Below are 25,950 nucleotides of genomic sequence, written 5' to 3'. Positions count from 1 at the left end.
TCTGATGTCTGACTTACTTCTTTGCCCTTCCTCAAAGGATTGCAAGGTCGAAGCCTGTTTTCCTGCTTTCATGAGGGTCAAGCTACTCCCCGGGAAACCGGAAGAGGATGTGCGAACCTTCTCATCCTGCGTGATTGCGGGCTGGATGGACGATATCGGTGGTGAGGAACTTGAAGACTCAGGTGATTTCTCCCGGGGATTGAGATGTCTCGGGTCAACGAAGACACCTCAACTTGTCTCGAAGAGAGATGATGACATAAAAATCATGCTCAATAGGATCCCGCTGAGGCCCAGAGAGAAACTCCTTTTCCCTAACGTTAATGATCTGCTTTAGAGGGGACCCCCGTTTGGATCCCTTTTTCCTCCACCAAGTGATCAAAAACTCCTCCCTGACCGATTTTGGTCATGCTGATTCCTTGGCTCTTTTCGTCTTTTTCTGTCATTTCGAAAGACCTGCTTTCAGGAGATTCACCACCGAAAGAACTCAAGGTGAGTGAATGACGGCGGTTTTCCCTTGTCTCTGGTGACACTTAGACAAGTGAAAATGGAGCCCAAGAGGCAGTCGGGTTTTGTGGAAAAGCTGAGACGTGTCCCCTGCTTTGAGCTTGACCTGACCGATTGACCAAGTGGCGGTGATATGCACGGGTAGATAGTTAGGAAGCACAGGAACCTAGAAGAATTTCCACTTGAGTAATTTTTGCTAGTCCGGTTCCCAGTCGGGTATGTCTACGGAAGTTTGAGAATATTTTCAACTCTCAACTCTTTACGGGATGGGAGTGTGTAGCAGCTCTACTGGAGAAACCAGAGAGACTTGCCCTAGTTGAAAGCCTGTGTCAGTTGCGACTGGACTCTTAGGATCTCCAGGGCCTCTTTCCCAGACATCTTGGTATTGGATGAAGACTGGAGTAGCCTGACACCTCGCTGTAGCATTCAAGAAAAGGCAGCAGCACCACTATCTGAGTCAAAAAGCTAATGCCAGGCTCAATACCATTCGGTACGTGGGTCGCGAGCGTCATGACTAGTTTCAGGTTCATACCACAGGAGGTCAGGATCTGCTGACAGTCTAATCAGGCAATGCAGGCATAACTGCTGCCTTCCACATGTGGAAAGATCATTTTCTTGACAGATCTTTGGAATCTTGTAGAGATTCCATAGAACTCCTTTTCCGTGTGCCCCACGGGATCCTCTGATGCTTGATATACGGGAGGAGATGTGTTCCCTCTCTGGGGATTATTGGGGCCTGAGGTAGATTCGATTGTGTCTCTCCATGGCTCAGTGGTGAAATGAAAGCGTTGAAGGACTGTGGCAATTTTAACAAGTGTTGGCAGAATTCTTGGAAAGCTATTCTTTTCCAAATGTCCTCCAGCTGATTTGAAGATCCCCCGGTGCTGGGGACTCTTGGGTGCCATTTCCCGGGAGTCCGCACACATTGGACAGTGCCCGTGGACGCATAGTTGGCTGCCTTCAACACATCAGTCAGGCTTAAGCAATGGCAAAGGCTCCTTTTGCCTGGGTCCTCCTGTAAATTTCTGCTACATCCAGAGACCTCTCTGCCTTCTTCTGAATATTGCATGATTCTCTCCTGCTGTCATGGGTCAGCAGACTCCCCAGTGGGTTGCAAATGGCTGTCTTGATTTTGTCCATGTGTTCGCGAATGTCTGGCTGAAAGCCTAGCCTTAGGGAAGTGAGTTTCTCTTCTGGGATCTCTGTCTTACTGATTTCCCCTTTTCAAAGGGTTAGTGAGGTCGATGTCTCTTGTGCCGCTTTCATGGGGGTCAAGCCAACTGCCCGGGAAACTGGAAGATGATGTGTGAACGCTCTCATCCACTGTCCTTCCTGGGTGGAAGGAAGACATTTGTGGTAAGCATCTTCAGGTCTCAGGGGATTTTTCCTGGGGAGTGATATGGCTGGGGTCAATGATGACATAATCTGTCTGGAAGAGAGATGATGACCTAAAAATCATGCTCAGAGAGGTTATGCTGAGGCCCTGTGGGAAAGTCCTTTGGCCCAGCCTTCCAGATCTTCTTTAGAGCGGACTCCCATTTTGATTTCTTTCACCTGCACCAAGTAATCCAAAAGACCTGGGTGGCCGATTTTGGTCAGGCTGATTCCTTGGCTCTTTTCCTCTTTTTGTGTCCTTTAGCACAACCTGCCTCCGAGGAGTTCACCGTTGCGAGGACAAAAGGTGAGGGATTTCCCGTGATTTGCCCTGGCCCCATCTGACACTTAGGCAAGTGAGGATACACCGCAAAAGGCAGTAGGGTTTGCTGACAAGGCTGAGGCATGTCCCCTGGTGTTTGCTTGACCTTGCCTGGTTGACTAAGTGGCGGTGATGTGCGTGGGTGGATACTTCGGAATCAGAGAATGCTGAAACATGTGCGCTGGAGTCGTCTGCGATAGCCTGGGTCCAAGTCCGATAGGGCCTACCGAAATGGGAGAAACGGCCAACTAGAACAATGTATTTTCCCAAGATATTTAGGAGATGTGAATGGCCCAGAGCTCTACAGGAGACTGGTCAACTTGCTGTAATTGAAAGCGTGTGTCAGTTGCGGCTGGACTCGCAGGATTTGCGGGGCGCTTTTCCCGTGAATCTTGAAATTGGATGAGCGACTCAGTAGTCTGATAGCTGGCTCCAGCTTTCAAGTAAAGGTAGCTGCACAGATAACTGCATAGAAAATCTAAAGTCAGGGTCGATGCCAGGTGTGAAGGGGACACGAGGGTCAGGAGCACTTTCAGGTTGATGCCACAGGAGGTCATGTTTCCCTGGAGCTCTAGACAGTGAAAGCAGGCGTAAGTGCTGCCTTGCACATGTGCAGAGATCAGTGTTCCTACAGAGTTCGTTGGAATCCTGTAGAGGTTCCATAAGACTCCTGCTCTCTTTGTGCCAAGGAATCCTCTGATGGTTGATAAACAGGAGGAGATGTGTTCCCTGTGTTCCCATTCTTTGGGAATGAGGTGGCCTGGACTGTGTCTCTCCATGGCACAAGGGTGAAATCAAACTCTGGAAATGCCTAGTTGAATTTGGGGCCAAATTCTTGGTGAAAGCCCTCTTCCGAGTGTCCCACAGCTCATTTGAAGATCCCCAGTTTTGGGAACCCTTGGATGTCATTTCCTGGAAGTGCTCGTGCACGGATCCGTGCCTGTGGACACAGATTCGGCTTCCTCGTAGACATTAGCCGGGGCTGATCAAATGAATAGCCTGTTCTTGGCTGGGACTTCCTGAGTACTTTTCTCCATTCGGAGTCCTCTATGCCTTGTCTTGATCTGGCACGCGTCTGCCTTTCTGTCAAGGGTCAGCAGTCTCACTAATGGGCGAGAAGTGTGTGTCTTGATTTCGTCCCTCTTTTGGGCTATATGTGGAAAAAGCATAGCTGTTAGGCAATGAATGTCTCTCGTCTGATGTCTGACTTACTTCTTTGCCCTTCCTCAAAGGATTGCAAGGTCGAAGCCTGTTTTCCTGCTTTCATGAGGGTCAAGCTACTCCCCGGGAAACCGGAAGAGGATGTGCGAACCTTCTCATCCTGCGTGATTGCGGGCTGGATGGACGATATCGGTGGTGAGGAACTTGAAGACTCAGGTGATTTCTCCCGGGGATTGAGATGTCTCGGGTCAACGAAGACACCTCAACTTGTCTCGAAGAGAGATGATGACATAAAAATCATGCTCAATAGGATCCCGCTGAGGCCCAGAGAGAAACTCCTTTTCCCTAACGTTAATGATCTGCTTTAGAGGGGACCCCCGTTTGGATCCCTTTTTCCTCCACCAAGTGATCAAAAACTCCTCCCTGACCGATTTTGGTCATGCTGATTCCTTGGCTCTTTTCGTCTTTTTCTGTCATTTCGAAAGACCTGCTTTCAGGAGATTCACCACCGAAAGAACTCAAGGTGAGTGAATGACGGCGGTTTTCCCTTGTCTCTGGTGACACTTAGACAAGTGAAAATGGAGCCCAAGAGGCAGTCGGGTTTTGTGGAAAAGCTGAGACGTGTCCCCTGCTTTGAGCTTGACCTGACCGATTGACCAAGTGGCGGTGATATGCACGGGTGGATAGTTAGGAAGCACAGGAACCTAGAAGAATTTCCACTTGAGTAATTTTTGCTAGTCCGGTTCCCAGTCGGGTATGCCTACGGAAGTTTGAGAATATTTTCAACTCTCAACTCTTTACGGGATGGGAGTGTGTAGCAGCTCTACTGGAGAAACCAGAGAGACTTGCCCTAGTTGAAAGCCTGTGTCAGTTGCGACTGGACTCTTAGGATCTCCAGGGCCTCTTTCCCAGACATCTTGGTATTGGATGAAGACTGGAGTAGCCTGACACCTCGCTGTAGCATTCAAGAAAAGGCAGCAGCACCACTATCTGAGTCAAAAAGCTAATGCCAGGCTCAATACCATTCGGTACGTGGGTCGCGAGCGTCATGACTAGTTTCAGGTTCATACCACAGGAGGTCAGGATCTGCTGACAGTCTAATCAGGCAATGCAGGCATAACTGCTGCCTTCCACATGTGGAAAGATCATTTTCTTGACAGATCTTTGGAATCTTGTAGAGATTCCATAGAACTCCTTTTCCGTGTGCCCCACGGGATCCTCTGATGCTTGATATACGGGAGGAGATGTGTTCCCTCTCTGGGGATTATTGGGGCCTGAGGTAGATTCGATTGTGTCTCTCCATGGCTCAGTGGTGAAATGAAAGCGTTGAAGGACTGTGGCAATTTTAACAAGTGTTGGCAGAATTCTTGGAAAGCTATTCTTTTCCAAATGTCCTCCAGCTGATTTGAAGATCCCCCGGTGCTGGGGACTCTTGGGTGCCATTTCCCGGGAGTCCGCACACATTGGACAGTGCCCGTGGACGCATAGTTGGCTGCCTTCAACACATCAGTCAGGCTTAAGCAATGGCAAAGGCTCCTTTTGCCTGGGTCCTCCTGTAAATTTCTGCTACATCCAGAGACCTCTCTGCCTTCTTCTGAATATTGCATGATTCTCTCCTTCTGTCATGGGTCAGCAGACTCCCCAGTGGGTTGCAAATGGCTGTCTTGATTTTGTCCATGTGTTCGCGAATGTCTGGCTGAAAGCCTAGCCTTAGGGAAGTGAGTTTCTCTTCTGGGATCTCTGTCTTACTGATTTCCCCTTTTCAAAGGGTTAGTGAGGTCGATGTCTCTTGTGCCGCTTTCATGGGGGTCAAGCCAACTGCCCGGGAAACTGGAAGATGATGTGTGAACGCTCTCATCCACTGTCCTTCCTGGGTGGAAGGAAGACATTTGTGGTAAGCATCTTCAGGTCTCAGGGGATTTTTCCTGGGGAGTGATATGGCTGGGGTCAATGATGACATAATCTGTCTGGAAGAGAGATGATGACCTAAAAATCATGCTCAGAGAGGTTATGCTGAGGCCCTGTGGGAAAGTCCTTTGGCCCAGCCTTCCAGATCTTCTTTAGAGCGGACTCCCATTTTGATTTCTTTCACCTGCACCAAGTAATCCAAAAGACCTGGGTGGCCGATTTTGGTCAGGCTGATTCCTTGGCTCTTTTCCTCTTTTTGTGTCCTTTAGCAAAACCTGCCTCCGAGGAGTTCACCGTTGCGAGGACAAAAGGTGAGGGATTTCCCGTGATTTGCCCTGGCCCCATCTGACACTTAGGCAAGTGAGGATACACCGCAAAAGGCAGTAGGGTTTGCTGACAAGGCTGAGGCATGTCCCCTGGTGTTTGCTTGACCTTGCCTGGTTGACTAAGTGGCGGTGATGTGCGTGGGTGGATACTTCGGAATCAGAGAATGCTGAAACATGTGCGCTGGAGTCGTCTGCGATAGCCTGGGTCCAAGTCCGATAGGGCCTACCGAAATGGGAGAAACGGCCAACTAGAACAATGTATTTTCCCAAGATATTTATGAGATGTGAATGGCCCAGAGCTCTACAGGAGACTGGTCAACTTGCTGTAATTGAAAGCGTGTGTCAGTTGCGGCTGGACTCGCAGGATTTGCGGGGCGCTTTTCCCGTGAATCTTGAAATTGGATGAGCGACTCAGTAGTCTGATAGCTGGCTCCAGCTTTCAAGTAAAGGTAGCTGCACAGATAACTGCATAGAAAATCTAAAGTCAGGGTCGATGCCAGGTGTGAAGGGGACACGAGGGTCAGGAGCACTTTCAGGTTGATGCCACAGGAGGTCATGTTTCCCTGGAGCTCTAGACAGTGAAAGCAGGCGTAAGTGCTGCCTTGCACATGTGCAGAGATCAGTGTTCCTACAGAGTTCGTTGGAATCCTGTAGAGGTTCCATAAGACTCCTGCTCTCTTTGTGCCAAGGAATCCTCTGATGGTTGATAAACAGGAGGAGATGTGTTCCCTGTGTTCCCATTCTTTGGGAATGAGGTGGCCTGGACTGTGTCTCTCCATGGCACAAGGGTGAAATCAAACTCTGGAAATGCCTAGTTGAATTTGGGGCCAAATTCTTGGTGAAAGCCCTCTTCCGAGTGTCCCACAGCTCATTTGAAGATCCCCAGTTTTGGGAACCCTTGGATGTCATTTCCTGGAAGTGCTCGTGCACGGATCCGTGCCTGTGGACACAGATTCGGCTTCCTCGTAGACATTAGCCGGGGCTGATCAAATGAATAGCCTGTTCTTGGCTGGGACTTCCTGAGTACGTTTCTCCATTCGGAGTCCTCTATGCCTTGTCTTGATCTGGCACGCGTCTGCCTTTCTGTCAAGGGTCAGCAGTCTCACTAATGGGCGAGAAGTGTGTGTCTTGATTTCGTCCCTCTTTTGGGCTATATGTGGAAAAAGCATAGCTGTTAGGCAATGAATGTCTCTCGTCTGATGTCTGACTTACTTCTTTGCCCTTCCTCAAAGGATTGCAAGGTCGAAGCCTGTTTTCCTGCTTTCATGAGGGTCAAGCTACTCCCCGGGAAACCGGAAGAGGATGTGCGAACCTTCTCATCCTGCGTGATTGCGGGCTGGATGGACGATATCGGTGGTGAGGAACTTGAAGACTCAGGTGATTTCTCCCGGGGATTGAGATGTCTCGGGTCAACGAAGACACCTCAACTTGTCTCGAAGAGAGATGATGACATAAAAATCATGCTCAATAGGATCCCGCTGAGGCCCAGAGAGAAACTCCTTTTCCCTAACGTTAATGATCTGCTTTAGAGGGGACCCCCGTTTGGATCCCTTTTTCCTCCACCAAGTGATCAAAAACTCCTCCCTGACCGATTCTGGTCATGCTGATTCCTTGGCTCTTTTCGTCTTTTTCTGTCATTTCGAAAGACCTGCTTTCAGGAGATTCACCACCGAAAGAACTCAAGGTGAGTGAATGACGGCGGTTTTCCCTTGTCTCTGGTGACACTTAGACAAGTGAAAATGGAGCCCAAGAGGCAGTCGGGTTTTGTGGAAAAGCTGAGACGTGTCCCCTGCTTTGAGCTTGACCTGACCGATTGACCAAGTGGCGGTGATATGCACGGGTGGATAGTTAGGAAGCACAGGAACCTAGAAGAATTTCCACTTGAGTAATTTTTGCTAGTCCGGTTCCCAGTCGGGTATGTCTACGGAAGTTTGAGAATATTTTCAACTCTCAACTCTTTACGGGATGGGAGTGTGTAGCAGCTCTACTGGAGAAACCAGAGAGACTTGCCCTAGTTGAAAGCCTGTGTCAGTTGCGACTGGACTCTTAGGATCTCCAGGGCCTCTTTCCCAGACATCTTGGTATTGGATGAAGACTGGAGTAGCCTGACACCTCGCTGTAGCATTCAAGAAAAGGCAGCAGCACCACTATCTGAGTCAAAAAGCTAATGCCAGGCTCAATACCATTCGGTACGTGGGTCGCGAGCGTCATGACTAGTTTCAGGTTCATACCACAGGAGGTCAGGATCTGCTGACAGTCTAATCAGGCAATGCAGGCATAACTGCTGCCTTCCACATGTGGAAAGATCATTTTCTTGACAGATCTTTGGAATCTTGTAGAGATTCCATAGAACTCCTTTTCCGTGTGCCCCACGGGATCCTCTGATGCTTGATATACGGGAGGAGATGTGTTCCCTCTCTGGGGATTATTGGGGCCTGAGGTAGATTCGATTGTGTCTCTCCATGGCTCAGTGGTGAAATGAAAGCGTTGAAGGACTGTGGCAATTTTAACAAGTGTTGGCAGAATTCTTGGAAAGCTATTCTTTTCCAAATGTCCTCCAGCTGATTTGAAGATCCCCCGGTGCTGGGGACTCTTGGGTGCCATTTCCCGGGAGTCCGCACACATTGGACAGTGCCCGTGGACGCATAGTTGGCTGCCTTCAACACATCAGTCAGGCTTAAGCAATGGCAAAGGCTCCTTTTGCCTGGGTCCTCCTGTAAATTTCTGCTACATCCAGAGACCTCTCTGCCTTCTTCTGAATATTGCATGATTCTCTCCTTCTGTCATGGGTCAGCAGACTCCCCAGTGGGTTGCAAATGGCTGTCTTGATTTTGTCCATGTGTTCGCGAATGTCTGGCTGAAAGCCTAGCCTTAGGGAAGTGAGTTTCTCTTCTGGGATCTCTGTCTTACTGATTTCCCCTTTTCAAAGGGTTAGTGAGGTCGATGTCTCTTGTGCCGCTTTCATGGGGGTCAAGCCAACTGCCCGGGAAACTGGAAGATGATGTGTGAACGCTCTCATCCACTGTCCTTCCTGGGTGGAAGGAAGACATTTGTGGTAAGCATCTTCAGGTCTCAGGGGATTTTTCCTGGGGAGTGATATGGCTGGGGTCAATGATGACATAATCTGTCTGGAAGAGAGATGATGACCTAAAAATCATGCTCAGAGAGGTTATGCTGAGGCCCTGTGGGAAAGTCCTTTGGCCCAGCCTTCCAGATCTTCTTTAGAGCGGACTCCCATTTTGATTTCTTTCACCTGCACCAAGTAATCCAAAAGACCTGGGTGGCCGATTTTGGTCAGGCTGATTCCTTGGCTCTTTTCCTCTTTTTGTGTCCTTTAGCAAAACCTGCCTCCGAGGAGTTCACCGTTGCGAGGACAAAAGGTGAGGGATTTCCCGTGATTTGCCCTGGCCCCATCTGACACTTAGGCAAGTGAGGATACACCGCAAAAGGCAGTAGGGTTTGCTGACAAGGCTGAGGCATGTCCCCTGGTGTTTGCTTGACCTTGCCTGGTTGACTAAGTGGCGGTGATGTGCGTGGGTGGATACTTCGGAATCAGAGAATGCTGAAACATGTGCGCTGGAGTCGTCTGCGATAGCCTGGGTCCAAGTCCGATAGGGCCTACCGAAATGGGAGAAACGGCCAACTAGAACAATGTATTTTCCCAAGATATTTAGGAGATGTGAATGGCCCAGAGCTCTACAGGAGACTGGTCAACTTGCTGTAATTGAAAGCGTGTGTCAGTTGCGGCTGGACTCGCAGGATTTGCGGGGCGCTTTTCCCGTGAATCTTGAAATTGGATGAGCGACTCAGTAGTCTGATAGCTGGCTCCAGCTTTCAAGTAAAGGTAGCTGCACAGATAACTGCATAGAAAATCTAAAGTCAGGGTCGATGCCAGGTGTGAAGGGGACACGAGGGTCAGGAGCACTTTCAGGTTGATGCCACAGGAGGTCATGTTTCCCTGGAGCTCTAGACAGTGAAAGCAGGCGTAAGTGCTGCCTTGCACATGTGCAGAGATCAGTGTTCCTACAGAGTTCGTTGGAATCCTGTAGAGGTTCCATAAGACTCCTGCTCTCTTTGTGCCAAGGAATCCTCTGATGGTTGATAAACAGGAGGAGATGTGTTCCCTGTGTTCCCATTCTTTGGGAATGAGGTGGCCTGGACTGTGTCTCTCCATGGCACAAGGGTGAAATCAAACTCTGGAAATGCCTAGTTGAATTTGGGGCCAAATTCTTGGTGAAAGCCCTCTTCCGAGTGTCCCACAGCTCATTTGAAGATCCCCAGTTTTGGGAACCCTTGGATGTCATTTCCTGGAAGTGCTCGTGCACGGATCCGTGCCTGTGGACACAGATTCGGCTTCCTCGTAGACATTAGCCGGGGCTGATCAAATGAATAGCCTGTTCTTGGCTGGGACTTCCTGAGTACGTTTCTCCATTCGGAGTCCTCTATGCCTTGTCTTGATCTGGCACGCGTCTGCCTTTCTGTCAAGGGTCAGCAGTCTCACTAATGGGCGAGAAGTGTGTGTCTTGATTTCGTCCCTCTTTTGGGCTATATGTGGAAAAAGCATAGCTGTTAGGCAATGAATGTCTCTCGTCTGATGTCTGACTTACTTCTTTGCCCTTCCTCAAAGGATTGCAAGGTCGAAGCCTGTTTTCCTGCTTTCATGAGGGTCAAGCTACTCCCCGGGAAACCGGAAGAGGATGTGCGAACCTTCTCATCCTGCGTGATTGCGGGCTGGATGGACGATATCGGTGGTGAGGAACTTGAAGACTCAGGTGATTTCTCCCGGGGATTGAGATGTCTCGGGTCAACGAAGACACCTCAACTTGTCTCGAAGAGAGATGATGACATAAAAATCATGCTCAATAGGATCCCGCTGAGGCCCAGAGAGAAACTCCTTTTCCCTAACGTTAATGATCTGCTTTAGAGGGGACCCCCGTTTGGATCCCTTTTTCCTCCACCAAGTGATCAAAAACTCCTCCCTGACCGATTCTGGTCATGCTGATTCCTTGGCTCTTTTCGTCTTTTTCTGTCATTTCGAAAGACCTGCTTTCAGGAGATTCACCACCGAAAGAACTCAAGGTGAGTGAATGACGGCGGTTTTCCCTTGTCTCTGGTGACACTTAGACAAGTGAAAATGGAGCCCAAGAGGCAGTCGGGTTTTGTGGAAAAGCTGAGACGTGTCCCCTGCTTTGAGCTTGACCTGACCGATTGACCAAGTGGCGGTGATATGCACGGGTGGATAGTTAGGAAGCACAGGAACCTAGAAGAATTTCCACTTGAGTAATTTTTGCTAGTCCGGTTCCCAGTCGGGTATGTCTACGGAAGTTTGAGAATATTTTCAACTCTCAACTCTTTACGGGATGGGAGTGTGTAGCAGCTCTACTGGAGAAACCAGAGAGACTTGCCCTAGTTGAAAGCCTGTGTCAGTTGCGACTGGACTCTTAGGATCTCCAGGGCCTCTTTCCCAGACATCTTGGTATTGGATGAAGACTGGAGTAGCCTGACACCTCGCTGTAGCATTCAAGAAAAGGCAGCAGCACCACTATCTGAGTCAAAAAGCTAATGCCAGGCTCAATACCATTCGGTACGTGGGTCGCGAGCGTCATGACTAGTTTCAGGTTCATACCACAGGAGGTCAGGATCTGCTGACAGTCTAATCAGGCAATGCAGGCATAACTGCTGCCTTCCACATGTGGAAAGATCATTTTCTTGACAGATCTTTGGAATCTTGTAGAGATTCCATAGAACTCCTTTTCCGTGTGCCCCACGGGATCCTCTGATGCTTGATATACGGGAGGAGATGTGTTCCCTCTCTGGGGATTATTGGGGCCTGAGGTAGATTCGATTGTGTCTCTCCATGGCTCAGTGGTGAAATGAAAGCGTTGAAGGACTGTGGCAATTTTAACAAGTGTTGGCAGAATTCTTGGAAAGCTATTCTTTTCCAAATGTCCTCCAGCTGATTTGAAGATCCCCCGGTGCTGGGGACTCTTGGGTGCCATTTCCCGGGAGTCCGCACACATTGGACAGTGCCCGTGGACGCATAGTTGGCTGCCTTCAACACATCAGTCAGGCTTAAGCAATGGCAAAGGCTCCTTTTGCCTGGGTCCTCCTGTAAATTTCTGCTACATCCAGAGACCTCTCTGCCTTCTTCTGAATATTGCATGATTCTCTCCTTCTGTCATGGGTCAGCAGACTCCCCAGTGGGTTGCAAATGGCTGTCTTGATTTTGTCCATGTGTTCGCGAATGTCTGGCTGAAAGCCTAGCCTTAGGGAAGTGAGTTTCTCTTCTGGGATCTCTGTCTTACTGATTTCCCCTTTTCAAAGGGTTAGTGAGGTCGATGTCTCTTGTGCCGCTTTCATGGGGGTCAAGCCAACTGCTCGGGAAACTGGAAGATGATGTGTGAACGCTCTCATCCACTGTCCTTCCTGGGTGGAAGGAAGACATTTGTGGTAAGCATCTTCAGGTCTCAGGGGATTTTTCCTGGGGAGTGATATGGCTGGGGTCAATGATGACATAATCTGTCTGGAAGAGAGATGATGACCTAAAAATCATGCTCAGAGAGGTTATGCTGAGGCCCTGTGGGAAAGTCCTTTGGCCCAGCCTTCCAGATCTTCTTTAGAGCGGACTCCCATTTTGATTTCTTTCACCTGCACCAAGTAATCCAAAAGACCTGGGTGGCCGATTTTGGTCAGGCTGATTCCTTGGCTCTTTTCCTCTTTTTGTGTCCTTTAGCAAAACCTGCCTCCGAGGAGTTCACCGTTGCGAGGACAAAAGGTGAGGGATTTCCCGTGATTTGCCCTGGCCCCATCTGACACTTAGGCAAGTGAGGATACACCGCAAAAGGCAGTAGGGTTTGCTGACAAGGCTGAGGCATGTCCCCTGGTGTTTGCTTGACCTTGCCTGGTTGACTAAGTGGCGGTGATGTGCGTGGGTGGATACTTCGGAATCAGAGAATGCTGAAACATGTGCGCTGGAGTCGTCTGCGATAGCCTGGGTCCAAGTCCGATAGGGCCTACCGAAATGGGAGAAACGGCCAACTAGAACAATGTATTTTCCCAAGATATTTAGGAGATGTGAATGGCCCAGAGCTCTACAGGAGACTGGTCAACTTGCTGTAATTGAAAGCGTGTGTCAGTTGCGGCTGGACTCGCAGGATTTGCGGGGCGCTTTTCCCGTGAATCTTGAAATTGGATGAGCGACTCAGTAGTCTGATAGCTGGCTCCAGCTTTCAAGTAAAGGTAGCTGCACAGATAACTGCATAGAAAATCTAAAGTCAGGGTCGATGCCAGGTGTGAAGGGGACACGAGGGTCAGGAGCACTTTCAGGTTGATGCCACAGGAGGTCATGTTTCCCTGGAGCTCTAGACAGTGAAAGCAGGCGTAAGTGCTGCCTTGCACATGTGCAGAGATCAGTGTTCCTACAGAGTTCGTTGGAATCCTGTAGAGGTTCCATAAGACTCCTGCTCTCTTTGTGCCAAGGAATCCTCTGATGGTTGATAAACAGGAGGAGATGTGTTCCCTGTGTTCCCATTCTTTGGGAATGAGGTGGCCTGGACTGTGTCTCTCCATGGCACAAGGGTGAAATCAAACTCTGGAAATGCCTAGTTGAATTTGGGGCCAAATTCTTGGTGAAAGCCCTCTTCCGAGTGTCCCACAGCTCATTTGAAGATCCCCAGTTTTGGGAACCCTTGGATGTCATTTCCTGGAAGTGCTCGTGCACGGATCCGTGCCTGTGGACACAGATTCGGCTTCCTCGTAGACATTAGCCGGGGCTGATCAAATGAATAGCCTGTTCTTGGCTGGGACTTCCTGAGTACGTTTCTCCATTCGGAGTCCTCTATGCCTTGTCTTGATCTGGCACGCGTCTGCCTTTCTGTCAAGGGTCAGCAGTCTCACTAATGGGCGAGAAGTGTGTGTCTTGATTTCGTCCCTCTTTTGGGCTATATGTGGAAAAAGCATAGCTGTTAGGCAATGAATGTCTCTCGTCTGATGTCTGACTTACTTCTTTGCCCTTCCTCAAAGGATTGCAAGGTCGAAGCCTGTTTTCCTGCTTTCATGAGGGTCAAGCTACTCCCCGGGAAACCGGAAGAGGATGTGCGAACCTTCTCATCCTGCGTGATTGCGGGCTGGATGGACGATATCGGTGGTGAGGAACTTGAAGACTCAGGTGATTTCTCCCGGGGATTGAGATGTCTCGGGTCAACGAAGACACCTCAACTTGTCTCGAAGAGAGATGATGACATAAAAATCATGCTCAATAGGATCCCGCTGAGGCCCAGAGAGAAACTCCTTTTCCCTAACGTTAATGATCTGCTTTAGAGGGGACCCCCGTTTGGATCCCTTTTTCCTCCACCAAGTGATCAAAAACTCCTCCCTGACCGATTCTGGTCATGCTGATTCCTTGGCTCTTTTCGTCTTTTTCTGTCATTTCGAAAGACCTGCTTTCAGGAGATTCACCACCGAAAGAACTCAAGGTGAGTGAATGACGGCGGTTTTCCCTTGTCTCTGGTGACACTTAGACAAGTGAAAATGGAGCCCAAGAGGCAGTCGGGTTTTGTGGAAAAGCTGAGACGTGTCCCCTGCTTTGAGCTTGACCTGACCGATTGACCAAGTGGCGGTGATATGCACGGGTGGATAGTTAGGAAGCACAGGAACCTAGAAGAATTTCCACTTGAGTAATTTTTGCTAGTCCGGTTCCCAGTCGGGTATGTCTACGGAAGTTTGAGAATATTTTCAACTCTCAACTCTTTACGGGATGGGAGTGTGTAGCAGCTCTACTGGAGAAACCAGAGAGACTTGCCCTAGTTGAAAGCCTGTGTCAGTTGCGACTGGACTCTTAGGATCTCCAGGGCCTCTTTCCCAGACATCTTGGTATTGGATGAAGACTGGAGTAGCCTGACACCTCGCTGTAGCATTCAAGAAAAGGCAGCAGCACCACTATCTGAGTCAAAAAGCTAATGCCAGGCTCAATACCATTCGGTACGTGGGTCGCGAGCGTCATGACTAGTTTCAGGTTCATACCACAGGAGGTCAGGATCTGCTGACAGTCTAATCAGGCAATGCAGGCATAACTGCTGCCTTCCACATGTGGAAAGATCATTTTCTTGACAGATCTTTGGAATCTTGTAGAGATTCCATAGAACTCCTTTTCCGTGTGCCCCACGGGATCCTCTGATGCTTGATATACGGGAGGAGATGTGTTCCCTCTCTGGGGATTATTGGGGCCTGAGGTAGATTCGATTGTGTCTCTCCATGGCTCAGTGGTGAAATGAAAGCGTTGAAGGACTGTGGCAATTTTAACAAGTGTTGGCAGAATTCTTGGAAAGCTATTCTTTTCCAAATGTCCTCCAGCTGATTTGAAGATCCCCCGGTGCTGGGGACTCTTGGGTGCCATTTCCCGGGAGTCCGCACACATTGGACAGTGCCCGTGGACGCATAGTTGGCTGCCTTCAACACATCAGTCAGGCTTAAGCAATGGCAAAGGCTCCTTTTGCCTGGGTCCTCCTGTAAATTTCTGCTACATCCAGAGACCTCTCTGCCTTCTTCTGAATATTGCATGATTCTCTCCTTCTGTCATGGGTCAGCAGACTCCCCAGTGGGTTGCAAATGGCTGTCTTGATTTTGTCCATGTGTTCGCGAATGTCTGGCTGAAAGCCTAGCCTTAGGGAAGTGAGTTTCTCTTCTGGGATCTCTGTCTTACTGATTTCCCCTTTTCAAAGGGTTAGTGAGGTCGATGTCTCTTGTGCCGCTTTCATGGGGGTCAAGGCAACTGCCCGGGAAACTGGAAGATGATGTGTGAACGCTCTCATCCACTGTCCTTCCTGGGTGGAAGGAAGACATTTGTGGTAAGCATCTTCAGGTCTCAGGGGATTTTTCCTGGGGAGTGATATGGCTGGGGTCAATGATGACATAATCTGTCTGGAAGAGAGATGATGACCTAAAAATCATGCTCAGAGAGGTTATGCTGAGGCCCTGTGGGAAAGTCCTTTGGCCCAGCCTTCCAGATCTTCTTTAGAGCGGACTCCCATTTTGATTTCTTTCACCTGCACCAAGTAATCCAAAAGACCTGGGTGGCCGATTTTGGTCAGGCTGATTCCTTGGCTCTTTTCCTCTTTTTGTGTCCTTTAGCAAAACCTGCCTCCGAGGAGTTCACCGTTGCGAGGACAAAAGGTGAGGGATTTCCCGTGATTTGCCCTGGCCCCATCTGACACTTAGGCAAGTGAGGATACACCGCAAAAGGCAGTAGGGTTTGCTGACAAGGCTGAGGCATGTCCCCTGGTGTTTGCTTGACCTTGCCTGGTTGACTAAGTGGCGGTGATGTGCGTGGGTGGATACTTCGGAATCAGAGAATGCTGAAACATGTGCGCTGGAGTCGTCTGCGATAGCCTGGGTCCAAGTCCGATAGGGCCTACCGAAATGGGAGAAACGGCCAACTAGAACAATGTATTTTCCCAAGATATTTAGGAGATGTGAATGGCCCAGAGCTCTACAGGAGACTGGTCAACTTGCTGTAATTGAAAGCGTGTGTCAGTTGCGGCTGGACTCGCAGGATTTGCGGGGCGCTTTTCCCGTGAATCTTGAAATTGGATGAGCGACTCAGTAGTCTGATAGCTGGCTCCAGCTTTCAAGTAAAGGTAGCTGCACAGATAACTGCATAGAAAATCTAAAGTCAGGGTCGATGCCAGGTGTGAAGGGGACACGAGGGTCAGGAGCACTTTCAGGTTGATGCCACAGGAGGTCATGTTTCCCTGGAGCTCTAGACAGTGAAAGCAGGCGTAAGTGCTGCCTTGCACATGTGCAGAGATCAGTGTTCCTACAGAGTTCGTTGGAATCCTGTAGAGGTTCCATAAGACTCCTGCTCTCTTTGTGCCAAGGAATCCTCTGATGGTTGATAAACAGGAGGAGATGTGTTCCCTGTGTTCCCATTCTTTGGGAATGAGGTGGCCTGGACTGTGTCTCTCCATGGCACAAGGGTGAAATCAAACTCTGGAAATGCCTAGTTGAATTTGGGGCCAAATTCTTGGTGAAAGCCCTCTTCCGAGTGTCCCACAGCTCATTTGAAGATCCCCAGTTTTGGGAACCCTTGGATGTCATTTCCTGGAAGTGCTCGTGCACGGATCCGTGCCTGTGGACACAGATTCGGCTTCCTCGTAGACATTAGCCGGGGCTGATCAAATGAATAGCCTGTTCTTGGCTGGGACTTCCTGAGTACGTTTCTCCATTCGGAGTCCTCTATGCCTTGTCTTGATCTGGCACGCGTCTGCCTTTCTGTCAAGGGTCAGCAGTCTCACTAATGGGCGAGAAGTGTGTGTCTTGATTTCGTCCCTCTTTTGGGCTATATGTGGAAAAAGCATAGCTGTTAGGCAATGAATGTCTCTCGTCTGATGTCTGACTTACTTCTTTGCCCTTCCTCAAAGGATTGCAAGGTCGAAGCCTGTTTTCCTGCTTTCATGAGGGTCAAGCTACTCCCCGGGAAACCGGAAGAGGATGTGCGAACCTTCTCATCCTGCGTGATTGCGGGCTGGATGGACGATATCGGTGGTGAGGAACTTGAAGACTCAGGTGATTTCTCCCGGGGATTGAGATGTCTCGGGTCAACGAAGACACCTCAACTTGTCTCGAAGAGAGATGATGACATAAAAATCATGCTCAATAGGATCCCGCTGAGGCCCAGAGAGAAACTCCTTTTCCCTAACGTTAATGATCTGCTTTAGAGGGGACCCCCGTTTGGATCCCTGTTTCCTCCACCAAGTGATCAAAAACTCCTCCCTGACCGATTTTGGTCATGCTGATTCCTTGGCTCTTTTCGTCTTTTTCTGTCATTTCGAAAGACCTGCTTTCAGGAGATTCACCACCGAAAGAACTCAAGGTGAGTGAATGACGGCGGTTTTCCCTTGTCTCTGGTGACACTTAGACAAGTGAAAATGGAGCCCAAGAGGCAGTCGGGTTTTGTGGAAAAGCTGAGACGTGTCCCCTGCTTTGAGCTTGACCTGACCGATTGACCAAGTGGCGGTGATATGCACGGGTGGATAGTTAGGAAGCACAGGAACCTAGAAGAATTTCCACTTGAGTAATTTTTGCTAGTCCGGTTCCCAGTCGGGTATGTCTACGGAAGTTTGAGAATATTTTCAACTCTCAACTCTTTACGGGATGGGAGTGTGTAGCAGCTCTACTGGAGAAACCAGAGAGACTTGCCCTAGTTGAAAGCCTGTGTCAGTTGCGACTGGACTCTTAGGATCTCCAGGGCCTCTTTCCCAGACATCTTGGTATTGGATGAAGACTGGAGTAGCCTGACACCTCGCTGTAGCATTCAAGAAAAGGCAGCAGCACCACTATCTGAGTCAAAAAGCTAATGCCAGGCTCAATACCATTCGGTACGTGGGTCGCGAGCGTCATGACTAGTTTCAGGTTCATACCACAGGAGGTCAGGATCTGCTGACAGTCTAATCAGGCAATGCAGGCATAACTGCTGCCTTCCACATGTGGAAAGATCATTTTCTTGACAGATCTTTGGAATCTTGTAGAGATTCCATAGAACTCCTTTTCCGTGTGCCCCACGGGATCCTCTGATGCTTGATATACGGGAGGAGATGTGTTCCCTCTCTGGGGATTATTGGGGCCTGAGGTAGATTCGATTGTGTCTCTCCATGGCTCAGTGGTGAAATGAAAGCGTTGAAGGACTGTGGCAATTTTAACAAGTGTTGGCAGAATTCTTGGAAAGCTATTCTTTTCCAAATGTCCTCCAGCTGATTTGAAGATCCCCCGGTGCTGGGGACTCTTGGGTGCCATTTCCCGGGAGTCCGCACACATTGGACAGTGCCCGTGGACGCATAGTTGGCTGCCTTCAACACATCAGTCAGGCTTAAGCAATGGCAAAGGCTCCTTTTGCCTGGGTCCTCCTGTAAATTTCTGCTACATCCAGAGACCTCTCTGCCTTCTTCTGAATATTGCATGATTCTCTCCTTCTGTCATGGGTCAGCAGACTCCCCAGTGGGTTGCAAATGGCTGTCTTGATTTTGTCCATGTGTTCGCGAATGTCTGGCTGAAAGCCTAGCCTTAGGGAAGTGAGTTTCTCTTCTGGGATCTCTGTCTTACTGATTTCCCCTTTTCAAAGGGTTAGTGAGGTCGATGTCTCTTGTGCCGCTTTCATGGGGGTCAAGGCAACTGCCCGGGAAACTGGAAGATGATGTGTGAACGCTCTCATCCACTGTCCTTCCTGGGTGGAAGGAAGACATTTGTGGTAAGCATCTTCAGGTCTCAGGGGATTTTTCCTGGGGAGTGATATGGCTGGGGTCAATGATGACATAATCTGTCTGGAAGAGAGATGATGACCTAAAAATCATGCTCAGAGAGGTTATGCTGAGGCCCTGTGGGAAAGTCCTTTGGCCCAGCCTTCCAGATCTTCTTTAGAGCGGACTCCCATTTTGATTTCTTTCACCTGCACCAAGTAATCCAAAAGACCTGGGTGGCCGATTTTGGTCAGGCTGATTCCTTGGCTCTTTTCCTCTTTTTGTGTCCTTTAGCAAAACCTGCCTCCGAGGAGTTCACCGTTGCGAGGACAAAAGGTGAGGGATTTCCCGTGATTTGCCCTGGCCCCATCTGACACTTAGGCAAGTGAGGATACACCGCAAAAGGCAGTAGGGTTTGCTGACAAGGCTGAGGCATGTCCCCTGGTGTTTGCTTGACCTTGCCTGGTTGACTAAGTGGCGGTGATGTGCGTGGGTGGATACTTCGGAATCAGAGAATGCTGAAACATGTGCGCTGGAGTCGTCTGCGATAGCCTGGGTCCAAGTCCGATAGGGCCTACCGAAATGGGAGAAACGGCCAACTAGAACAATGTATTTTCCCAAGATATTTAGGAGATGTGAATGGCCCAGAGCTCTACAGGAGACTGGTCAACTTGCTGTAATTGAAAGCGTGTGTCAGTTGCGGCTGGACTCGCAGGATTTGCGGGGCGCTTTTCCCGTGAATCTTGAAATTGGATGAGCGACTCAGTAGTCTGATAGCTGGCTCCAGCTTTCAAGTAAAGGTAGCTGCACAGATAACTGCATAGAAAATCTAAAGTCAGGGTCGATGCCAGGTGTGAAGGGGACACGAGGGTCAGGAGCACTTTCAGGTTGATGCCACAGGAGGTCATGTTTCCCTGGAGCTCTAGACAGTGAAAGCAGGCGTAAGTGCTGCCTTGCACATGTGCAGAGATCAGTGTTCCTACAGAGTTCGTTGGAATCCTGTAGAGGTTCCATAAGACTCCTGCTCTCTTTGTGCCAAGGAATCCTCTGATGGTTGATAAACAGGAGGAGATGTGTTCCCTGTGTTCCCATTCTTTGGGAATGAGGTGGCCTGGACTGTGTCTCTCCATGGCACAAGGGTGAAATCAAACTCTGGAAATGCCTAGTTGAATTTGGGGCCAAATTCTTGGTGAAAGCCCTCTTCCGAGTGTCCCACAGCTCATTTGAAGATCCCCAGTTTTGGGAACCCTTGGATGTCATTTCCTGGAAGTGCTCGTGCACGGATCCGTGCCTGTGGACACAGATTCGGCTTCCTCGTAGACATTAGCCGGGGCTGATCAAATGAATAGCCTGTTCTTGGCTGGGACTGCCTGAGTACTTTTCTCCATTCGGAGTCCTCTATGCCTTGTCTTGATCTGGCACGCGTCTGCCTTTCTGTCAAGGGTCAGCAGTCTCACTAATGGGCGAGAAGTGTGTGTCTTGATTTCGTCCCTCTTTTGGGCTATATGTGGAAAAAGCATAGCTGTTAGGCAATGAATGTCTCTCGTCTGATGTCTGACTTACTTCTTTGCCCTTCCTCAAAGGATTGCAAGGTCGAAGCCTGTTTTCCTGCTTTCATGAGGGTCAAGCTACTCCCCGGGAAACCGGAAGAGGATGTGCGAACCTTCTCATCCTGCGTGATTGCGGGCTGGATGGACGATATCGGTGGTGAGGAACTTGAAGACTCAGGTGATTTCTCCCGGGGATTGAGATGTCTCGGGTCAACGAAGACACCTCAACTTGTCTCGAAGAGAGATGATGACATAAAAATCATGCTCAATAGGATCCCGCTGAGGCCCAGAGAGAAACTCCTTTTCCCTAACGTTAATGATCTGCTTTAGAGGGGACCCCCGTTTGGATCCCTTTTTCCTCCACCAAGTGATCAAAAACTCCTCCCTGACCGATTCTGGTCATGCTGATTCCTTGGCTCTTTTCGTCTTTTTCTGTCATTTCGAAAGACCTGCTTTCAGGAGATTCACCACCGAAAGAACTCAAGGTGAGTGAATGACGGCGGTTTTCCCTTGTCTCTGGTGACACTTAGACAAGTGAAAATGGAGCCCAAGAGGCAGTCGGGTTTTGTGGAAAAGCTGAGACGTGTCCCCTGCTTTGAGCTTGACCTGACCGATTGACCAAGTGGCGGTGATATGCACGGGTGGATAGTTAGGAAGCACAGGAACCTAGAAGAATTTCCACTTGAGTAATTTTTGCTAGTCCGGTTCCCAGTCGGGTATGTCTACGGAAGTTTGAGAATATTTTCAACTCTCAACTCTTTACGGGATGGGAGTGTGTAGCAGCTCTACTGGAGAAACCAGAGAGACTTGCCCTAGTTGAAAGCCTGTGTCAGTTGCGACTGGACTCTTAGGATCTCCAGGGCCTCTTTCCCAGACATCTTGGTATTGGATGAAGACTGGAGTAGCCTGACACCTCGCTGTAGCATTCAAGAAAAGGCAGCAGCACCACTATCTGAGTCAAAAAGCTAATGCCAGGCTCAATACCATTCGGTACGTGGGTCGCGAGCGTCATGACTAGTTTCAGGTTCATACCACAGGAGGTCAGGATCTGCTGACAGTCTAATCAGGCAATGCAGGCATAACTGCTGCCTTCCACATGTGGAAAGATCATTTTCTTGACAGATCTTTGGAATCTTGTAGAGATTCCATAGAACTCCTTTTCCGTGTGCCCCACGGGATCCTCTGATGCTTGATATACGGGAGGAGATGTGTTCCCTCTCTGGGGATTATTGGGGCCTGAGGTAGATTCGATTGTGTCTCTCCATGGCTCAGTGGTGAAATGAAAGCGTTGAAGGACTGTGGCAATTTTAACAAGTGTTGGCAGAATTCTTGGAAAGCTATTCTTTTCCAAATGTCCTCCAGCTGATTTGAAGATCCCCCGGTGCTGGGGACTCTTGGGTGCCATTTCCCGGGAGTCCGCACACATTGGACAGTGCCCGTGGACGCATAGTTGGCTGCCTTCAACACATCAGTCAGGCTTAAGCAATGGCAAAGGCTCCTTTTGCCTGGGTCCTCCTGTAAATTTCTGCTACATCCAGAGACCTCTCTGCCTTCTTCTGAATATTGCATGATTCTCTCCTTCTGTCATGGGTCAGCAGACTCCCCAGTGGGTTGCAAATGGCTGTCTTGATTTTGTCCATGTGTTCGCGAATGTCTGGCTGAAAGCCTAGCCTTAGGGAAGTGAGTTTCTCTTCTGGGATCTCTGTCTTACTGATTTCCCCTTTTCAAAGGGTTAGTGAGGTCGATGTCTCTTGTGCCGCTTTCATGGGGGTCAAGCCAACTGCCCGGGAAACTGGAAGATGATGTGTGAACGCTCTCATCCACTGTCCTTCCTGGGTGGAAGGAAGACATTTGTGGTAAGCATCTTCAGGTCTCAGGGGATTTTTCCTGGGGAGTGATATGGCTGGGGTCAATGATGACATAATCTGTCTGGAAGAGAGATGATGACCTAAAAATCATGCTCAGAGAGGTTATGCTGAGGCCCTGTGGGAAAGTCCTTTGGCCCAGCCTTCCAGATCTTCTTTAGAGCGGACTCCCATTTTGATTTCTTTCACCTGCACCAAGTAATCCAAAAGACCTGGGTGGCCGATTTTGGTCAGGCTGATTCCTTGGCTCTTTTCCTCTTTTTGTGTCCTTTAGCAAAACCTGCCTCCGAGGAGTTCACCGTTGCGAGGACAAAAGGTGAGGGATTTCCCGTGATTTGCCCTGGCCCCATCTGACACTTAGGCAAGTGAGGATACACCGCAAAAGGCAGTAGGGTTTGCTGACAAGGCTGAGGCATGTCCCCTGGTGTTTGCTTGACCTTGCCTGGTTGACTAAGTGGCGGTGATGTGCGTGGGTGGATACTTCGGAATCAGAGAATGCTGAAACATGTGCGCTGGAGTCGTCTGCGATAGCCTGGGTCCAAGTCCGATAGGGCCTACCGAAATGGGAGAAACGGCCAACTAGAACAATGTATTTTCCCAAGATATTTATGAGATGTGAATGGCCCAGAGCTCTACAGGAGACTGGTCAACTTGCTGTAATTGAAAGCGTGTGTCAGTTGCGGCTGGACTCGCAGGATTTGCGGGGCGCTTTTCCCGTGAATCTTGAAATTGGATGAGCGACTCAGTAGTCTGATAGCTGGCTCCAGCTTTCAAGTAAAGGTAGCTGCACAGATAACTGCATAGAAAATCTAAAGTCAGGGTCGATGCCAGGTGTGAAGGGGACACGAGGGTCAGGAGCACTTTCAGGTTGATGCCACAGGAGGTCATGTTTCCCTGGAGCTCTAGACAGTGAAAGCAGGCGTAAGTGCTGCCTTGCACATGTGCAGAGATCAGTGTTCCTACAGAGTTCGTTGGAATCCTGTAGAGGTTCCATAAGACTCCTGCTCTCTTTGTGCCAAGGAATCCTCTGATGGTTGATAAACAGGAGGAGATGTGTTCCCTGTGTTCCCATTCTTTGGGAATGAGGTGGCCTGGACTGTGTCTCTCCATGGCACAAGGGTGAAATCAAACTCTGGAAATGCCTAGTTGAATTTGGGGCCAAATTCTTGGTGAAAGCCCTCTTCCGAGTGTCCCACAGCTCATTTGAAGATCCCCAGTTTTGGGAACCCTTGGATGTCATTTCCTGGAAGTGCTCGTGCACGGATCCGTGCCTGTGGACACAGATTCGGCTTCCTCGTAGACATAAGCCGGGGCTGATCAAATGAATAGCCTGTTCTTGGCTGGGACTTCCTGAGTACGTTTCTCCATTCGGAGTCCTCTATGCCTTGTCTTGATCTGGCACGCGTCTGCCTTTCTGTCAAGGGTCAGCAGTCTCACTAATGGGTGAGAAGTGTGTGTCTTGATTTCGTCCCTCTTTTGGGCTATATGTGGAAAAAGCATAGCTGTTAGGCAATGAATGTCTCTCGTCTGATGTCTGACTTACTTCTTTGCCCTTCCTCAAAGGATTGCAAGGTCGAAGCCTGTTTTCCTGCTTTCATGAGGGTCAAGCTACTCCCCGGGAAACCGGAAGAGGATGTGCGAACCTTCTCATCCTGCGTGATTGCGGGCTGGATGGACGATATCGGTGGTGAGGAACTTGAAGACTCAGGTGATTTCTCCCGGGGATTGAGATGTCTCGGGTCAACGAAGACACCTCAACTTGTCTCGAAGAGAGATGATGACATAAAAATCATGCTCAATAGGATCCCGCTGAGGCCCAGAGAGAAACTCCTTTTCCCTAACGTTAATGATCTGCTTTAGAGGGGACCCCCGTTTGGATCCCTTTTTCCTCCACCAAGTGATCAAAAACTCCTCCCTGACCGATTCTGGTCATGCTGATTCCTTGGCTCTTTTCGTCTTTTTCTGTCATTTCGAAAGACCTGCTTTCAGGAGATTCACCACCGAAAGAACTCAAGGTGAGTGAATGACGGCGGTTTTCCCTTGTCTCTGGTGACACTTAGACAAGTGAAAATGGAGCCCAAGAGGCAGTCGGGTTTTGTGGAAAAGCTGAAACGTGTCCCCTGCTTTGAGCTTGACCTGACCGATTGACCAAGTGGCGGTGATATGCACGGGTGGATAGTTAGGAAGCACAGGAACCTAGAAGAATTTCCACTTGAGTAATTTTTGCTAGTCCGGTTCCCAGTCGGGTATGTCTACGGAAGTTTGAGAATATTTTCAACTCTCAACTCTTTACGGGATGGGAGTGTGTAGCAGCTCTACTGGAGAAACCAGAGAGACTTGCCCTAGTTGAAAGCCTGTGTCAGTTGCGACTGGACTCTTAGGATCTCCAGGGCCTCTTTCCCAGACATCTTGGTATTGGATGAAGACTGGAGTAGCCTGACACCTCGCTGTAGCATTCAAGAAAAGGCAGCAGCACCACTATCTGAGTCAAAAAGCTAATGCCAGGCTCAATACCATTCGGTACGTGGGTCGCGAGCGTCATGACTAGTTTCAGGTTCATACCACAGGAGGTCAGGATCTGCTGACAGTCTAATCAGGCAATGCAGGCATAACTGCTGCCTTCCACATGTGGAAAGATCATTTTCTTGACAGATCTTTGGAATCTTGTAGAGATTCCATAGAACTCCTTTTCCGTGTGCCCCACGGGATCCTCTGATGCTTGATATACGGGAGGAGATGTGTTCCCTCTCTGGGGATTATTGGGGCCTGAGGTAGATTCGATTGTGTCTCTCCATGGCTCAGTGGTGAAATGAAAGCGTTGAAGGACTGTGGCAATTTTAACAAGTGTTGGCAGAATTCTTGGAAAGCTATTCTTTTCCAAATGTCCTCCAGCTGATTTGAAGATCCCCCGGTGCTGGGGACTCTTGGGTGCCATTTCCCGGGAGTCCGCACACATTGGACAGTGCCCGTGGACGCATAGTTGGCTGCCTTCAACACATCAGTCAGGCTTAAGCAATGGCAAAGGCTCCTTTTGCCTGGGTCCTCCTGTAAATTTGTGCTACATCCAGAGACCTCTCTGCCTTCTTCTGAATATTGCATGATTCTCTCCTTCTGTCATGGGTCAGCAGACTCCCCAGTGGGTTGCAAATGGCTGTCTTGATTTTGTCCATGTGTTCGCGAATGTCTGGCTGAAAGCCTAGCCTTAGGGAAGTGAGTTTCTCTTCTGGGATCTCTGTCTTACTGATTTCCCCTTTTCAAAGGGTTAGTGAGGTCGATGTCTCTTGTGCCGCTTTCATGGGGGTCAAGGCAACTGCCCGGGAAACTGGAAGATGATGTGTGAACGCTCTCATCCACTGTCCTTCCTGGGTGGAAGGAAGACATTTGTGGTAAGCATCTTCAGGTCTCAGGGGATTTTTCCTGGGGAGTGATATGGCTGGGGTCAATGATGACATAATCTGTCTGGAAGAGAGATGATGACCTAAAAATCATGCTCAGAGAGGTTATGCTGAGGCCCTGTGGGAAAGTCCTTTGGCCCAGCCTTCCAGATCTTCTTTAGAGCGGACTCCCATTTTGATTTCTTTCACCTGCACCAAGTAATCCAAAAGACCTGGGTGGCCGATTTTGGTCAGGCTGATTCCTTGGCTCTTTTCCTCTTTTTGTGTCCTTTAGCAAAACCTGCCTCCGAGGAGTTCACCGTTGCGAGGACAAAAG

General features: G+C 49.4%; 16 non-coding genes across 16 annotated transcripts; all 16 read left to right on the top strand.

Annotated features, from left to right (window-relative positions):
- Positions 1–211: 211 nt before the first annotated feature.
- Positions 212–292, top strand: LOC135227400 (small nucleolar RNA SNORD115). The gene has a single exon (XR_010317566.1). It is a non-coding gene; the product is annotated as a small nucleolar RNA SNORD115 (small nucleolar RNA).
- Positions 293–1,910: 1,618 nt separating this feature from the next.
- Positions 1,911–1,988, top strand: LOC135227492 (small nucleolar RNA SNORD115). Its single transcript, XR_010317656.1, has one exon. It is a non-coding gene; the product is annotated as a small nucleolar RNA SNORD115 (small nucleolar RNA).
- A 1,618-nt stretch (positions 1,989–3,606) lies between these two features.
- LOC135227399 (small nucleolar RNA SNORD115) lies at positions 3,607–3,687 on the top strand. The gene has a single exon (XR_010317565.1). It is a non-coding gene; the product is annotated as a small nucleolar RNA SNORD115 (small nucleolar RNA).
- Positions 3,688–5,305: 1,618 nt separating this feature from the next.
- Positions 5,306–5,383, top strand: LOC135227491 (small nucleolar RNA SNORD115). The gene has a single exon (XR_010317655.1). It is a non-coding gene; the product is annotated as a small nucleolar RNA SNORD115 (small nucleolar RNA).
- Positions 5,384–7,001: 1,618 nt separating this feature from the next.
- LOC135227398 (small nucleolar RNA SNORD115) lies at positions 7,002–7,082 on the top strand. Its single transcript, XR_010317564.1, has one exon. It is a non-coding gene; the product is annotated as a small nucleolar RNA SNORD115 (small nucleolar RNA).
- A 1,618-nt stretch (positions 7,083–8,700) lies between these two features.
- LOC135227490 (small nucleolar RNA SNORD115) lies at positions 8,701–8,778 on the top strand. The gene has a single exon (XR_010317654.1). It is a non-coding gene; the product is annotated as a small nucleolar RNA SNORD115 (small nucleolar RNA).
- Positions 8,779–10,396: 1,618 nt separating this feature from the next.
- LOC135227397 (small nucleolar RNA SNORD115) lies at positions 10,397–10,477 on the top strand. The gene has a single exon (XR_010317563.1). It is a non-coding gene; the product is annotated as a small nucleolar RNA SNORD115 (small nucleolar RNA).
- A 1,618-nt stretch (positions 10,478–12,095) lies between these two features.
- On the top strand, positions 12,096–12,173 carry LOC135227489 (small nucleolar RNA SNORD115). The gene has a single exon (XR_010317653.1). It is a non-coding gene; the product is annotated as a small nucleolar RNA SNORD115 (small nucleolar RNA).
- Positions 12,174–13,791: 1,618 nt separating this feature from the next.
- Positions 13,792–13,872, top strand: LOC135227395 (small nucleolar RNA SNORD115). The gene has a single exon (XR_010317562.1). It is a non-coding gene; the product is annotated as a small nucleolar RNA SNORD115 (small nucleolar RNA).
- A 1,618-nt stretch (positions 13,873–15,490) lies between these two features.
- On the top strand, positions 15,491–15,568 carry LOC135227488 (small nucleolar RNA SNORD115). Its single transcript, XR_010317652.1, has one exon. It is a non-coding gene; the product is annotated as a small nucleolar RNA SNORD115 (small nucleolar RNA).
- Positions 15,569–17,186: 1,618 nt separating this feature from the next.
- Positions 17,187–17,267, top strand: LOC135227394 (small nucleolar RNA SNORD115). Its single transcript, XR_010317561.1, has one exon. It is a non-coding gene; the product is annotated as a small nucleolar RNA SNORD115 (small nucleolar RNA).
- A 1,618-nt stretch (positions 17,268–18,885) lies between these two features.
- LOC135227487 (small nucleolar RNA SNORD115) lies at positions 18,886–18,963 on the top strand. The gene has a single exon (XR_010317651.1). It is a non-coding gene; the product is annotated as a small nucleolar RNA SNORD115 (small nucleolar RNA).
- A 1,618-nt stretch (positions 18,964–20,581) lies between these two features.
- LOC135227393 (small nucleolar RNA SNORD115) lies at positions 20,582–20,662 on the top strand. Its single transcript, XR_010317560.1, has one exon. It is a non-coding gene; the product is annotated as a small nucleolar RNA SNORD115 (small nucleolar RNA).
- A 1,618-nt stretch (positions 20,663–22,280) lies between these two features.
- On the top strand, positions 22,281–22,358 carry LOC135227486 (small nucleolar RNA SNORD115). Its single transcript, XR_010317650.1, has one exon. It is a non-coding gene; the product is annotated as a small nucleolar RNA SNORD115 (small nucleolar RNA).
- A 1,618-nt stretch (positions 22,359–23,976) lies between these two features.
- On the top strand, positions 23,977–24,057 carry LOC135227392 (small nucleolar RNA SNORD115). The gene has a single exon (XR_010317559.1). It is a non-coding gene; the product is annotated as a small nucleolar RNA SNORD115 (small nucleolar RNA).
- Positions 24,058–25,675: 1,618 nt separating this feature from the next.
- LOC135227485 (small nucleolar RNA SNORD115) lies at positions 25,676–25,753 on the top strand. Its single transcript, XR_010317649.1, has one exon. It is a non-coding gene; the product is annotated as a small nucleolar RNA SNORD115 (small nucleolar RNA).
- The last annotated feature ends 197 nt before the right edge of the window (positions 25,754–25,950 follow it).

This window comes from Loxodonta africana, chromosome 13, assembly GCF_030014295.1.
Source record: "Loxodonta africana isolate mLoxAfr1 chromosome 13, mLoxAfr1.hap2, whole genome shotgun sequence".
Taxonomy (NCBI): domain Eukaryota; kingdom Metazoa; phylum Chordata; class Mammalia; order Proboscidea; family Elephantidae; genus Loxodonta; species Loxodonta africana.
The sequence above is the reverse complement of the archived record's forward strand: the minus strand, read 5'-3'. Positions and strand labels throughout refer to the sequence as shown.